Consider the following 15,729-nt stretch of genomic DNA (forward strand, 5'->3'; position numbering starts at 1 on the left):
GATAGCTCATTTCGCATCAAGAAAAGACATACCCACTAACAATCCAATAAACAAAATTCCACACATAATCGCCAATCCAATGTTCATATATTTACAGCACCTAGCATTCCTAACTGTATTATTTAACTCAGCCTTGATCTGTAAAGAATCAGAAAGCAGAAGTAACTTTTGGAAAAGGCAGCAAAAAATCAAAAATAAAAATATTCAACAGCTCAGTTTCACATCAAGGAACCCTTATCCTTGTCAATATCGATTAGCAGCTTCTCACATCCACTTTTCAATGTCAGATCAGGTTATCAATGTCTCCTCCAGTTATATTTCAACTGTCCTTTTTCTCAAAATGTTTTCAGATTGGTTCAACAGTTCAGCTCCTTGTTCACATTCAGGTTATATCAAAATACTGACTCGGAACCTCTCTATAAACAAAAAAGACGTAAACTTGTGCTGCCATTTGTTTGTAGCTGCATATGCCCATTCAGGACCCGCATATCTTCGACTCGCTATTCTCTGTCTTTTCAACTTTCGGTCACCACTTAACTCTCCTTCACTTAATTCTTCTCTTCTCATGGTATCTACTTCTTCCTCTATTGTTTCATTTATTACCACTTCCTTTCTTTTCTCTATTCGTGACTCGGGCCAATTGTCTCCTTTCTTCGAACCTTCTGTCAATATTTTTCTCAGGATTGGACTTTTCTCGTTTTCCCTTTCTGAGGTGTTTTCTCTTGATGGACCTGCAACAGGCTCAGGAGGAGTTAAATCACTTTTACTTTGATCCAACTCTACTCCCTCCCCTTCTTGGTCTGGCACTTGCTCTGTTTGTTTTTCAGTACGACCTGCTCCTGGGAGAAACCTTGCTGTGGTAGGCTCTCCTGCTGTATCCGTTGAGATAGATTCTTCCTCACCCTCCTGTAATTCTTCACTTTCGTCTCTTACAGGGGTGATTGATCCATCTTCCACAATTTCTTGATCAATTTCAGGCTCTCTTTGTTCCATTTCTGGTTCAGGTGCTGCAACTTGTTTTGATATTGTTGGTGCTCTCAACAATGCTTCTTCATGATCCATTGGACATGCCACTTTCTTCGTGTGACTCACATGAATCCAGTTCGGAAGTCCTGCACGCTTTGCAGCTGTCATGGTTGTCAGAATCACCTGTTAGGGTCCCCGCCAACGAGGCTCCAAACACGTCTTGCGCACGTTCTTGCGAACAACAATCCAATCGCCAGCTCTCAGGTTGTGTCCAGGATCGTGAATTGGTGGCAGTGTGGCGGCCTCCACCTGCTGAGAGAAAGAGTGTACCACATCATCCAGACCCTTGCAGTAGTCCAACACACCTGTAATATTGACAAGTGTATTGGCTGGAACTGCTAGTAGTCTCATTTCCCTGCCCATGAGAATTTTGTGGGGTGACAGTCCTGTCTTTCTGTCAGGTGTATTTCTCATTGACATCAACACCAAAGGCAATGCACCTGGCCATTTCAGATTTGTAGCTGCACACACCTTGGCAATTCTTGATTTCAGAGTACCATTCACCTGTTCCACTAGTCCTGATGCTTCAGAGCGGTAGCTACAATGCAATTTCTGCTCAATGTTTAGTGCTGCACACAAATGTTTAATCACCTCGTTATTGAAGTGCATTCCCCTATCTGATTCTAAAGAGATCGGAAATCCAAACCGTGGTATTAACTCTCTAAGCAACAACTTTTCTACTGTGAGACTATAGTTTCTTCTCGTGGGGTATGCTTCAATCCAGTGACTAAAAATGCACATAATCACCAACACATATTTCAAACCTCCACACACAAGCATCTCAGTGAAATCCAGTTGCATTCTCCTGACTGGACCCCCTGCTCTTCCAATGCGGCTCAAGTTTACCACTGTCCCTTTTCCCGCGTTTAACTGTTGACAAATAACACAGCGATTACATACTGCTTCTGCGACTTGTCTAAACTTAGGGTTAAACCAATCCATTTTGAACAAACGAACCATGGCATCCCTTCCAGTGTGTGCCTGACCATGGTAATATCTGTCCATTTGTTATAACAAACTATTTGGCAGAACCATTTGGCCCTATTTTGATACCCATAGCTTGTCCTGTCTCTGCGTGCACTTCATCTTCAACCACCCTCTTTTCTCCTCCTTGTCAACATTGCTCTGCAAATTGTTCAAATCTTCCATTGTGTCAATCACTTTTAATGCATAACTTGTACATGTGACATCTTCCTCCGACATCAGTTCCCACTTGTCTTTGAATGATATACAGTCCAATGCGCAAAACCTTGCGACTTGATCCGCATATCCATTTCCCAGTGATACGTAATCCTGTGACTTTAGATGTGCACTGCATTTTACCACGGCAATTTTTTCAGGGAGTTGTATTGCATACAACAATTCTTTTATTCTTTCGCCATTTCTCATTGGTGAACCAGTAAAGGTCAGGTAACCTCTTTGTGACCGCAATTGACCAAAATCCTGAAGAATTCCAAATCCATATTGGCTATCTGTATAGATAGTAGCTCTTAATCTTGCAGATACATGTCATGCTCTAGTAAGAGCAACCAGTTCTGCTACTTGTGCTGAATATACATTCCCTCAAGACAATCATGCTCAATGTCGTCTTCCTTTTCAATTTCGACAGTATCACTTGGAAGTAAGGTTGCTGGGTTCAGCACTGTACACCTTTTCAATGTTACATTTGGAGCACCTAGAATGCTCGTCTCATACCTTGTCAGTCAGGGCACCAGTCAAATAATGTGTTTTTGTCCTTGTCAGTAAAATCTCAACTGAGTTAAGGGCCATTACCGTCAGGGGATATCCCATCACTACTCCCTCACATTGTGAAAGGCTTTGACCAACTGCAGCAACTGCACACAAACAACCAGGTAAGGCTGCTACAACTGGGTCCAAGGTAGTTGAAAAATAGGCCACTGGGCGATTAGCACCTCCGTGGACCTGTGTCAAGACAGACAGAGAACAAGCATCACGTTCATGACAAAACAATGTGAATGGCTTTGTATAATCAGGCATACCCAACGCAGGAGCTCTGCACAAACTCTCTCTCAACTCAGTGAACGCTTTCATCTGGTCCTGATCTAATGTTATGGGATAAGTAACATCCTTATGTGTCAGTTGTTGCAATGGCTTTAAAATCTCAGCAAAATTTGGAATCCATTAACCTACCATTCCCAGAAACATCCTGACATCTGTGAAGTCGAGGGACTTCTCTGCAATATCATTGTAATCCTTTCTCTGGAAATTCTCCTTCACCCTTTCTCAATTTGGTGACCTAGATATTTCAGTGACTTCTGACAATACTTCAATCTTAAAGGTGACACTTTATGACCAAATTTTCCCAAATGATTCAATAGGGCAATCGAGTAGTACTTACACTCGTCCCTTCTTTTGGAGGCAATGAGTAAGTCATCAATGTATTGCACCAGAGTCGATTGGTACGGTAGTTCCAAAGACTCCAAATTCTTTTTCAAAATCTGATTGAACAGAGACAGAGACCCCGTGTACCGTTGAGGAAGCCTGCACCAGCTGTAGACTCTGTCTAGGAATTTGAAGCAGAAGAGAAACCGACTATCCTCATGAAGAGGCACAGAAAAGAAAGCTTGTGACAAGTCAACCACGGTAAAACATTCTGCATCGCATGGAATCTAAAGCATTATTACTGCTGGATTTGGCACCACGGGACAACACTTGATCCCTATGTCATTTATCTTTCTCAGATCCTGCACAATTTGTACCTTTCCACACGGCTTTTTCAATCCCATTATTGGTGAATTACATGGGCTGCTTAGCACTTCTTTCAAGACTCCCTGCTTCACAAAATCTCGGATTATCTGTGCTACTTTCATTAAGACATGTTGTGGCATGTTGTACTGTGGAAGCTGTGGAAACACTACATTCGGCTTCAAGGTAACCTTAATCGGCTCCACTCCCTTGATTAATCCCACTTCCTTGCCCGTTAGATCCCACACATTTTCTTGTACTGTTCCCTGCAAATCTGAATGAAGCTCCTTTACTGTGAACATTGGAAAAGCTCACTCAATGGGTACTCTTCAGCTGTATTGTCATTTTCCATTTCTGGAGTTAGTTCTTCTTCATCGTCACTATTTGTCTGTATCTCTATCCCAGCAGTTGAGCAAGAGATCGATCATTTAGTCTTGCATAATAAATTCCTTCCCAATAGGGGTACTGGACTGGAATTGCAGACTACAAACTTATGCAGTCCCTGGAAATTGCCATTCTCAGCTTGTACTGGATCTGTGATCGGGTTTGTCAAATGTTTATTCACTACCCCCACAACCTGAACTGTTCTCCCTGAGAGAGGTAAATTCGGAACTTCTACACTCCTCACTGTGGAACGTGTAGCTCCTGTTTCCACCAGAAATGAGAGCTTATGACCCATTACTTTTCCCTTCAAGAAAGGTCTTCTCTGATCTACCTCTAGGGACGCTGCAAGCATGCATGGCCCCTCATCCAAAGTATCACTCAACCAGTCACCGTTTATTTCATTCTCACTATGTAATGGAAATTGGTGCACGGTGTTACTACTTCTGTCTTGTCTTTGACCCGTGACTAGTGGAGTAAGCACTACCTGTTGCTGCTCATCGGGGCTTGAGCTATTTGTATTTGCTGTATAGGTACCATGGGGACCTGCTGCTGCACTGGTTGTATCTGTGTCATTTGTGCACGAGGCATTTGCACCTGTTGCATGGGTTGAAAATTCTGCACTTGATTCACATTATTCTGAAAATTTGGATTAAGTCCTCTCATTCTTGGGACTTTCAAAGTTTGAAATGTATTGACATCACCACTTTGCTGAACAACACCATCCTGCACCATCATCTGATGCTCCCGCTTCCAATGTCCCACATTTCCGCAAAGGTGACAGAGTAACATCTTCTTCATCCCTTGCACATCATTTTTAAGCACCACAATACTCATATTGACTCCACGACCCCTACCTCTCATCTGAGGCTGGAACATGACAGTTCCTTGCTGCTGTGGTATCTGCTGAACAAAAGTCCCTTGCACTCCTGTTTATGCTGCCTTAATCTGCATCACCATCGCTTTCTCCTTCAGCTTTTTCTGCTTCAACTCAATCTCATCACTACAGTATTTTGCATACTGCAGCACCTCATAAATCGGCTTTGCTTGCGAACAAATCAAGTGACTCTTAATCATCTGACCTATTTCAGGTCTCAGTCCCTCTACAAATCTGTCTTTCGGCTCGATCGGTTCCTTGCCACTGTACCCCTTGAATGCCTTCAACAACCTCTCATAGTACGCATGTATCGACTGCGAAATTCTCGTCTTCAGGAATTCAAACACCTTATAATAATGCTTCATTACTTCGGAAGATGGTGCACCTGTAGTTCTATCCCTTTCTGGCTCACTCGTTGGCTAATCTACAGCTCTTTTGCATTCCACCCATAAATCAGCTGGAACCACTATCTCCAACAGAGTATTCAAGTCTTCCCACAGACATTTCTAAAGCTTCACAAATCCATCTATCTGCGGACCATTCAACCGGTTTCTCCCTCAGCTTTGGATAATCATTTGTGAATGATAAGGATATCACTCCTGTGCCACGGAACATGAACAAATTGCCCTACTGGAATTTCCCTCATTGGTAAATTTTTTACCAGATCCTTTTCTTTCTGAACACTTTCAGACACTTCTTGTGAATCTCGTTTCCGTTTATCCTTCTTCTTTGTCCATCTGCCTTCCCACTTTTCCAATGCTCCTCAGATCTGAGCAATCTGCAGTAATTCTTTAAGATGTGCTTTCATTCCGGTTGACCTCATGTGTTCAGAATCATTTGCCTCGAAATCTAACCTGTAACTGTTTCAAATGTTTTGTCTTTCCAATTTCAACATCTTGCTTTTCTGCTAAAACTGCTAATCTCTGATGTATCCTGCCCACTTCTCTCGTGATTCTCGGACAGAAGTATGTCAATTCTTCTTCTGTATAGGTTTCCAATCTATTCACTCCCATTGCCTGTTCGACTACTTCTGTTATTTCTGATTCATCCTAACATGATCAATCTGCTCTTCACTCTTGGACATATTCTGTGGAGTGTTCAAACTGTCTAACCACTCATTCAGCTGCTGAGCAGTCAATCCTTGTAACGTAATGTTACTCGCATTTGGTGATGGCACCTGCTGCGTCACTGCACCTGGAGGTTGCGGTGTCAGGAGCTTCGATCTCTGACTTGCTCTCTGGCCCTTTACTGTACTGGGAAGCGCGACTAGTGGACTGAGATCCATCAGTGGCCTGGATCCATCAAAAGTCTGACTCATGGAAGAAATTACCTGCACATGTTCTCTCACCCCACTCTTCACGCGGCTCTGTGACATTTGGCCCTGTTCTCCTGTAATCGGCTTCTTTTGCGCAAATAATGGTACAGCTGGACCAACAGTAATTGGCATTGATATTGCATCTGGGGCTGCTCTAATACCCATATTCTGTGGAAGGGCTACTCCCATACTCTGATTCATCACTGGAGTCACATCTGACTGTGTTCCTGTCATTGGTGTAAACCTTGACAAACCCTGTGGCTGTGCCTGGGGCATCAGTATCGGTGTTGGCTTAGTGTGGACTAACAATGGTCTCTGAACTACTTGTTCCGTTGGTACCACTAAGTTCGATGTTGTCTCAAGTATCAGTACTTCAGAATAATTCTCTGTATCGGTGGCGGATGCATCTGTGTTTGGACCAACAAAGCTGATAGCGCATTAGAAGTACTCTGCACTACCCCTTGTACCTGTCCGTCATCTGTCTGCACTGGTCCCGCTGTCCCCGACACTTGTGGGGGGGAGGTTGGAGCAGAACTCGTACTCGGCCCTCCCTCATGCACCTTAGATGGTGGAGGTTAGTCTCAACACCTAGGTAATAAGATCCTCAACATCGGAATCTTCCTCTTTTACAGGGAGTGCAGAATTATTAGGCAAATGAGTATTTTGACCACATCATCCTCTTTATGCATGTTGTCTTACTCCAAGCTGAATAGGCTCGAAAGCCTACTACCAATTAAGCATATTAGATGATGTGCATCTCTGTAATGAGAAGGGGTGTGGTCTAATGACATCAACACCCTATATCAGGTGTGCATAATTATTAGGCAACTTCCTTTCCTTTGGCAAAATGGGTCAAAAGAAGGACTTGACAGGCTCAGAAAAGTCAAAAATAGTGAGATATCTTGCAGAGGGATGCAGCACTCTTAAAATTGCAAAGCTTCTGAAGCGTGATCATCGAACAATCAAGCGTTTCATTCAAAATAGTCAACAGGGTCGCAAGAAGCGTGTGGAAAAACCAAGGCGCAAAATAACTGCCCATGAACTGAGAAAAGTCAAGCGTGCAGCTGCCACGATGCCACTTGCCACCAGTTTGGCCATATTTCAGAGCTGCAACATCACTGGAGTGCCCAAAAGCACAAGGTGTGCAATACTCAGAGACATGGCCAAGGTAAGAAAGGCTGAAAGACGACCACCACTGAACAAGACACACAAGCTGAAACGTCAAGACTGGGCCAAGAAATATCTCAAGACTGATTTTTCTAAGGTTTTATGGACTGATGAAATGAGAGTGAGTCTTGATGGGCCAGATGGATGGGCCCGTGGCTGGATTGGTAAAGGGCAGAGAGCTCCAGTCCGACTCAGACGCCAGCAAGGTGGAGGTGGAGTACTGGTTTGGGCTGGTATCATCAAAGATGAGCTTGTGGGGCCTTTTCGGGTTGAGGATGGAGTCAAGCTCAACTCCCAGTCCTACTGCCAGTTCCTGGAAGACACCTTCTTCAAGCAGTGGTACAGGAAGAAGTCTGCATCCTTCAAGAAAAACATGATTTTCATGCAGGACAATGCTCCATCACACGCGTCCAAGTACTCCACAGCGTGGCTGGCAAGAAAGGGTATAAAAGAAGGAAATCTAATGACATGGCCTCCTTGTTCACCTGATCTGAACCCCATTGAGAACCTGTGGTCCATCATCAAATATGAGATTTACAAGGAGGGAAAACAGTACACCTCTCTGAACAGTGTCTGGGAGGCTGTGGTTGCTGCTGCACGCAATGTTGATGGTGAACAGATCAAAACACTGACAGAATCCATGGATGGCAGGCTTTTGAGTGTCCTTGCAAAGAAAGGTGGCTATATTGGTCACTGATTTGTTTTTGTTTTGTTTTTGAATGTCAGAAATGTATATTTGTGAATGTTGAGATGTTATATTGGTTTCACTGGTAATAATTAATAATTGAAATGGGTATATTTTTTTTTTTGTTAAGTTGCCTAATAATTATGCACAGTAATAGTCACCTGCACACACAGATATCCCCCTAACATAGCTAAAACTAAAAACAAACTAAAAACTACTTCCAAAAATATTCAGCTTTGATATTAATGAGTTTTTTGGGTTCATTGAGAACATGGTTGTTGTTCAATAATAAAATTAATCCTCAAAAATACAACTTGCCTAATAATTCGGCACTCCCTGTATGTAAGCCTTTTTCTTCTTTTTACTACCTGACAAACTCTTATCACTCTTGCTAGATTCCTCTTTCCCTTCTGTCTCAGCTTCCTCTGTGATAGCAGGACACAACTTACCATCCTGCCATGTCGCTGTTCTCCACTTCTTCTGTTCCCATCCCATCTTGCTTCTGCTAGAGACTTCTCCACCTTTCTTATTCTCCTTTGAAACTTTATTTCCTGCTGTTGTCTTGCTATCAGTTCCCAAACTGCTAAGGCTTCAAACTGTGCTGGTCTCGGAAGAGGCCTTGTATCATACAACATCATCCCCAACTGATCCAAGACTCTCAAATTAAACGATCCATGTCCTGGAAACGCTAAAACTCCCTCTTTCTCTGTCAGTTTGCACCATTGTTTTAACCAAAGGCATGACGCGACACCTCGCTCCTCCATCACAATATGAGCCGGAGAATTTCCCGGTGAGGTAGGCTCCGCCACAGTCGCCTTAATGTATGTATCACCTTTCATGGCACTCCTAAATGCTTTGAAAAACTTAATCTTTTCTATCTTTTGTGTATTCGAATCAAATAAGGAGATTACTTTTACTCCCAAGATTCCCTTCACCTGCTTTCTCAACCAGTTGCCTCTCACGGACGGCTGGCAATCCACTCGTGACTCTTCTCAGTATCCAACCTATCCCAGTGTGGCTCAAATGACGTCACACTCACACACACAACGGCTGACAAAGCCTTGCGGCTCGTCCTCCTAAACTTCAATTCACAGAAACTAACATAAATTATTGCAAACACTAACCAAAAATCAAAAACAAATCTGCAGGTTTACTACAGGAAGTTAACACAATCGCTTCAGAGACCTTACGGATTTTCACTGATGGCCCTTTCGCTCATACAGCTATTCTTCTTTCTTAGTTTTCCACATTCGCAAGTAAAATTCGACCCACGAGTTTTACTCTCAACTGATCAATGGATCTGTTCTAGTGCACATAGGACTCACCAAATCTCAGTAGAAAAATTTCTCTTAGTCATTTAACTTACACACCGACTCGTTGACCACGCCCGACCAGCCTACTAAACCAGCCAGATTACAACATATAACCAAGTGTCTCCTACACTTACACTCCGGAGTCTTAGGCCACGCAGGGTCGGTACATCATCAACAACCACGTGGACAATTTTTTAGCACAAAGCGCCACACACATATGAAGTTCGACGACTTCCCTACTTTCATGCTACTGAGTACACACACTCCTACTAAACTTCAACTGGAGTACGCAAACTCCCTACTTCCCTCACATACGTCACAATTCACCTGCGATTTGCATAAGCTGTGCAAGCGCAACCTATCACTTTCACACTATCACTAAAACGCCAAGAACATACCCAACTCTACTTGCAGCATCAAGGATCTGGGAAAGTAATTTCTGGGCTTAAGGGGACATCATCTTTGCTACAATTGCCATTTCAGAAAAAAAAATTAAAATCTCAAAAAATGAATAACAAACCAATCTTAAACTACTACCATAACCACCTAGCTAGTTCTCAGAGGAAACTAACCATCAAGCTGCTACCAAAAACTTTTAGCGCGCCTGGTCCTTAGTAAGTAAACTTACAAGGGGACGCGTATAGGTCGATGAACCTTTTGATTCGCATGGAGTTCCTAGCTAGGCTAATGGCAGTCACACTAATAATCAATATGTAATTCAATAAACATTAGTCATCAACATCAATGAATCAGAAACATAACACCCCATACCCTCCGGTCATGAATAACCACAACTCACTATACGTTTTTTAGTAGTTTAGTTACAATGCTAATCATGAAAATTAGTTCCAACTTTATTCAAGTCAACACATCCGTATTAATACATTAGAAGGTACCAAAAACATAATCTAATCAAAACTTGCCTCAGAGTACATTCGAAAGCAGTAGAATACGTCAATAATCGAATCAGGAATAAATCAGTCAGCATGAGTAGCAGAGTTCAGCAGATCAGTTCGTCAATCATTTGTCTCTGTGTTTGTCAATGTCATAAGGTAGGAACCTCACCTAACCCAGATAAGCATCAGCATGTGGGACTTCATGCTAAAACAGTTTAGAACATGAATTTGGAAAACATCTAGCTAAGAGAAAAACTATTTAAAACAGTGCAGTTGGTACCTAGAAAGAAAAGGCACAAAAGTTAATTCAGTCACATTGTCATTTCTACCTATCCTCGGTATGGATCAGCAACAAGTCAGTCTTCGTCCTCAGGTCATTAATCAATCAGTATCACATCAGCCCAAGACAGAATCTCGAATCTTCTTCGATCTCGCATCAATTTCGTAATATGATCTTCTCTACATATGCACCTAACATCTATCTCATCTGCCGTTTTCCCTCTTTGGCACGGCATTATGTCAAAGTCACCCAGACTATCCCCCAATTCCCAATTGGTCAATTAATCACCAGTTATGACTCTAACCAATTGTATATTCACTCTACATCTATGAATTTTTATATTGTACAGTTCTCAGATTGTTGATTGGTTCACTTTGCGATGTCTTCTCTAGTCAGTGTCTCTATTGTTTGAGTTCTGGGAAAATTCGCTCTGAGCACTTTACACGTAGTTGATACATCATAGTTTCCATCGTCTCCTGTCCGTCAGTTCATGCAAAGGTTTCAGCTAAACAACTTTTATTAAACAATAAGCAGTTCATGATTAGTCTGATTTGTCAGCGTCTTTCATTGAACGTTAATATTCAGCTTCTACACGGGGCCTGGCAAAACTAGGCCACAACTTTGGCTAAGTTAAGCTCTACAATATAATGCAAAACATAAGTTATATCTCTCAACATGAGATGCTACTACGTTATTCTAATACATTTTTAATATTTCACATATGGTAGTCGTTCTTTTAATATAATTCACGAGTCTTGGTGATTGCTCTCCGAGGGCACATTTTCAAACGTGCACATTATTTTTCTACGTTAATCATTTTCTACATTTTTCATTATTCAAAATACATAAACATTCATTAATAATTTCTAATTAATACATTTTGTGTTAACAGAGCCAATCCCAAAACGAGGCGGGAGCACACTGCCTGGCATGCCAGTGCACAACTTGCCCAGATCCACTGTGGTAAATGGAGTGCATGATAACACCAACTTTAGTTGAAAGTCTTTAGTGTTCACCATTGTTGGTGCAGCTCACTGTAAGTAAGGAGGGCGCAGTCCTTTGTTTTTGTACTAAGTGTATATGAATATTCCATGACTATTGCCATTAAAATCTCATTTAGATGTATAAAGCCAGTTGACAAAGGCATGCCAGAATTCTCTAAAGATCCCCTTTTAGCAGGAAGGACTCTCTCCTCCATACTTAGAACCATATCACTTATGTGAACAAGCTCAGTTTGCACATTTCTGGTACCACCTTACGCCTTTCTAACTGCACATACGACTTATGGATGATCTGAATACCTTGAGATGTACACTCTGGGTCTGGGAGAGATTGGGGCTCTGGGCTTAACCTTGATCAATTATGTGCACCTTGAATACCTTTAGCATTGAACTCCGACTATCCTTGATATGTAAGACCATGGTAGGGAGGCAGTTGCAATGCTTACAGGTGCATCCAATAGATAGCTTTATCCCGGTAACCCTATTAAAGGAGCCCACACTCTGTTGGACACTTTTCTCTACTTCAGGCTTCATGGAACGTCCAAAGCCACTACTTCCACATTTCCCTCACTGCCTCCTGCACTTATGGCATTTACCACGCTGATTGACTCCTCATCTTCCAAACAATTGACTCCTCATCCTCCAAACAATTGGTGTCCCGGTTGCACTTCATTATGCAGACATGGGCACCCATATGCGCCCCTAGGCCCGGGGAGAAAACGAGTGACCTTGACCGTTAACAGTGGAAACAGTGTTGTGCACAGACCTAAGCTCTCTCTCCCCCAATTAGAGGCTGAAATGATTTCACATCCAATGTTTGCACAGAATATAGCACTGTCCCACAGCACTTCTCAGGTTGTAAGTGTGTGAGCTTTTGAACCGCACTAGATGTAAAGTCTCAGATGCTGCTCTTCTTCAGTTGGCTCATGGCAAATGCCTGCCAATTTCACTTTTTTGTTCTGATGTGTTGAGGGCTTTCACTGACATGACAGTGGTCAGCGTCCCCACTATATCACTTTTGGTTCTGATAGGCTATTTAGATATTCCAGCTATGGTTCAGAAACTCAATGTATTTATTGCGCTACTAGGCAAAGAAGAGTGGCTATTCACTGGTAGAAATATACCTGCATCTCCGGTTCAATGACTGGCTGAAATATGTTGTCTATTGTAATTAACAGCTGAACGCATATTGGAATCTAATGCCAGCCTAATTAAGGCCCAGTGACATATAGAGACAGTCTTGTGTTCATCTTCAACAGCACCCTGCGGTAGTAACTGAGGTGGCAGCTGCCTGCTTAGTGACCCCTGGGGTCCCCTTTGGCCTGTCACTGCTATAATAGTGTTTTTCTGGTTAAGGGTTAGCCGTGGGCCCATTAACCGCTTCTGTGCCGTGGACGTTATGGTTACGTCCAGCGGCACAGTGCTCCTGTGCCGAAGACGTAACCATTACGTCCTCGGCCTGGAGCTCGGAGGGAGCGGCAGTGCTCCCTCAGTGGGCTTCCCTCCCACCCCCCCAAGGCAGGGATGGAAGGGGAAGCCCTTCCTCTTCCACCCCCGAAACCCTCTGGCCCCCCGTGACGTCAGCGCGCCATCGCACGCTGACCTCACAGAGGCAGAAACCACTAGACAACAGGGATTTTTTTTAAAATGCGAATTTCACGCAAGGGGAGCGACCCCTTAGGCAAGGGTCACCCCCCCGGGGGGCAAATTTATTTCAGGCCATTTCTGCCCCCCTGGGGGGCAGATCAGCCTATTTTAATTAGGGGGCAGAAACCACTAGGCACCAGGGATTTTTTGTTTTACAGATGGGGAGCGACCCCCTTAGGCAAGAGTCGCTCCCCTGGAGGGGGGGGGAGGGGCAAATTGTATTTAGGCCGTTTCTGCCCCCTTTGCTATGCCAATCTGCCCCCAAGGGGGGGGGCGGGCAGAAACCACTAGACACCAGGGATCTTTATTTTTTTGCGTCAATTTCACGCAAGGGGAGTGACCCCTGGGGGGGGCAAATTTATTTTAGGTCATTTCTCCTCCCCGGGGGTAGATCGGCCTTTTTCTATTAGGCTGATCTGTGCCCAAGGGGGGCAGAAAACACTAGGCACCGGGGATTTTTTTTTTGTTCCAATTTTACACAAGGGGAGCGACCCCTAAGGCAAGGTTCGCTCCCCTGGGGGGGCAAATTTATTTTAGGCCATTTCTCCTCCCCTTGGGGGCAGATACAACTTAGGCACCAGGGATTGGTGTGTGTGTATGTGTGTGTTTTGTTTGGGGGGCAGCCCCTTGGGCAAGGGTCGCTCCCCATGGGGGCACATTATTGTTGGCCATATCTGCCCCTCTTGGTGGCAGATTGGCTTATTTTTGGAAGGCCCATCTGCCTTCCCCCCCAAGGGGGGCAGAAAGCCCACCAGAGACCAGGGAAGAATTTTTTTTTTCAAAATAAGAGGGTGGGGTTATGGCCATATCCCCACCCCATATAAATGGTGACAGAGTTGTTCTGCCCACCAGTGGGCAGATGGGGCAATTACCCCTGATCTACACCCTGGAGGGGGCAGAAGGTCTACTAGATGCCAGGGAATTAAAAAAAGAAAGAAAAAGAATAGTATGGGCCTGGTTATTTCCCCCACCCCAACTGAAGGGGGTAACAGTCTTTCAGCTCTTCGCCGCACACTAAAACATCTTATCCCACGGCAAGCAAGAGGACATTTGATTATTTTGGGTTTCCGTTTTACATTTGGGCCACGAGAGCTTGGCTAACTCTCAAAATCGTCCCACTTGGAATGGTGGGACGATACCTAGACACATCTGAAAACTAAACATCAGAGTGATTCCAGGGTGGTGTGCTTCACAGGCACCCCTCACCATTTTCTTACCCACAAACCTCCAACTTTGCTGGAAATCATACATTTTTCTCACATTTTTGGGATGGAACCTTCCAGAATCTGCAGGAATCTACAAAATTCCTACCACCCAGCGTTGTCTCATCTATGCTGATAAAAATTCTGCTGCACTTGTCAGCCTAAAAATGTTTTTTTTTTTCAAACTGCCCTTTTGGACCCGCTTTGGTTCCCCCTCAATTTCAACATGTTTTTGGTTCTTCCCTGTCACAAGCATTTGGCCCACCTACACAAGTGAGGTACCATTTGATCGGGAGATTTGGGGGAACGCTGGATGGAATTTGTGGCTCCTCTCAGATTCCAGAACTTTCTGTCACCGAAATGTGAGGAAAAAGTGTTTTTTTGGCCAAAAGTTTGAGGTTTGCAAAGGATTCTGTGTAACAGAACCTAGTGAGAGCCCCACAAGTCACCCCATCTTGGATTCCCCTAGGTGTCTAGTTTAAAAAAATGTGCAGGCTTGGTATGTTTCCCTAGGTACCGGCTGAGCTAGAGGCCAAAGTCCACAGCTAAGCACTTTGCAAAAAACAGGTCTGTTTTCTTTGGGAAAATGTGATGTGTCCACGTTGTGTTTTGGGGCATATCCTGTCGCGGGCGCTAGGCCTACTCACACAAGTGAAGTACCATTTTTATCGGTAGACTTGGGGGAACACTGGGTGGAAGGAAATTTGTGGCTCCTCTCAGATTCCAGAACTTTCTGTCACCAAAATATGAGGAAAAAGTGTTTTTTTAGCCAAATTTTGAGGTTTTGCAAAGGATTCTGGGTAACAGAACCTGGTGAGAGCCCCACAAGTCACCTCATCTTGGATTCCCTTAGGTGTCTAGTTTTCAAAAATGCACAGGTGTGGTAGGTTTCCCTAGGTGCCGGCTGAGCTAGAGGCCAAAAGCTACAGCTAGGCACTTTGCAAGAAACACATCAGATTTCAATGTAAAAATGTGATGTGTCCATGTTGTGTTTCCTGTCGCGAGCATTAGGCCTACCCACGCAAGTGAGGTACAATTTTTATCGGGAGACTTTGGGGAACACAGAATAGCAAAACAAGTGTTATTGCCCCTTGTCTTTCTCTAAAAATTTTCCTTCCAAATGTAAGACAGTGTGTAAAAAAGAAGTCTATTTGAGAAATGCCCTGTAATTCGCATGCTAGTTTGGGCACCACGGAATTCAGCGATGTGCAAATAACCACTGCTTCTCAACAC

General features: G+C 43.7%; 1 protein-coding gene across 5 annotated transcripts in view; it reads left to right on the top strand.

The window, feature by feature from the left end:
- LOC138265788 (ubiquitin carboxyl-terminal hydrolase 50-like) overlaps positions 1-15,729 on the top strand; it is a 384,629-nt gene that overhangs the window by 58,793 nt on the left and 310,107 nt on the right. The gene's annotated exons all lie outside the window — the stretch shown is intronic.

This window comes from Pleurodeles waltl, chromosome 11 (genome assembly GCF_031143425.1).
Source record: "Pleurodeles waltl isolate 20211129_DDA chromosome 11, aPleWal1.hap1.20221129, whole genome shotgun sequence".
NCBI lineage: Eukaryota > Metazoa > Chordata > Amphibia > Caudata > Salamandridae > Pleurodeles > Pleurodeles waltl.